This window comes from Barbatula barbatula (assembly GCF_947034865.1).
Source record: "Barbatula barbatula genome assembly, chromosome: 3".
NCBI lineage: Eukaryota > Metazoa > Chordata > Actinopteri > Cypriniformes > Nemacheilidae > Barbatula > Barbatula barbatula.
The window spans coordinates 2,404,030-2,405,373 of NC_136764.1; positions in this window are offsets into that span (position 1 = coordinate 2,404,030).

Sequence of the window (1,344 nt, forward strand, 5' to 3'; positions counted from 1 at the left end):
GGCTGCTGGAGAAAGTTCCGGGGTGACAAAGATCTGAGTCCGGACAGGAGCAAGAAACTTATGCGATCTTGGTTCCGCCGGGACGAGCCATCTACCGATGAGCCGGGGGGAGAATTCACCAACAGTTTCTCAAGCGATTGGTTTTTAAGCCGATAAATCCAGTATAAATTATTGCTTGAGTTTATCGATAATTGTGGATATTCTTATATTACAAAACCCATGTTAAAGTTGTTAATGTTGTTAAAGGGGCAGATGGTCTGGTTGAATCTACATTTACATTTACATTTATTCATTTGGCAGACGCTTTTATCCAAAGCGACTTACAAGTAGTTTTTTTATACAGTGGCACATTACTGCAGAGCAATCAGGGGTAAGGTGCCTTGCTCAAGGGCCCTTCAGTCATGACCTGCTGGCACTGAGATTTGAACCTGCAACCTTCTGATCACAAACCCAACGCTCTAACCATTAGGCCACAGCTGACCCCACAGCTGACCCCAATCTGTCTTGTTTTATGTCTTGTCGTCTGGAGGAAGAAATAAATGATCAAGCGTCTATGAGTTGAGCTTGTGGATCACTTACCTTGACGTTGGTTCTCTCACATGCACATAAGAGTCCACACTGGAGAAAAGATGTTCACCTGCACTCAGTGTGGAAAACAGTCTCATACAAAGACCGACTGGCAAAGCTCATAAGAACTCACATTGAAGAGCGTCTGTACTCATGTGTTCAGTGTGGAAAGAGTTTCAGACACAATAGTGCGCTTACTGTCCACAAGAGAATTCACTGGAGAGCCCAAACACATCTTCAGTGGAGGAAGATTACCCAGTTAGCCTCAGACGTTCTCACCCACGGGCCGTTCATTCAAAGCCATCATGGTTCCCAGACTTTCAATATGTGCTCACATTCTGGAGAAACACCATTTATCTGTTATGAGTGATAAAACATGTATTTTAAATAAACGGAGAAAACCATGTAAAGCCTTTTTGTGGAATATGTTTTCTATTGAATGACGATGGTAAGAATTGCTAGTAAATCCATAATGAAGAGAAGTGAAGTGTTTGAGTGTGGTGTGAGTATTAGAGCCAGTTAAGCAGCATCACATAATCCATACTGGAGAAAGAGCGTCACTGGAGAATAAACTTCATAAGTATTCATATTGTGAAGAGTTTCACTCAGCAGGTTCCTGGAGAGACGTCACACTACTGCCTACATGAGGTAGAACCTTTAGCACAGGGGTCACTAACTAGTGGACTTCAGTCTGAATGCGCTCGCGGTACTTTGATGTCATCTGCCTGTGGAACAAGTCTGTCATGTTTGGTGGCTCCTCCTCCTTCACAGGTAACT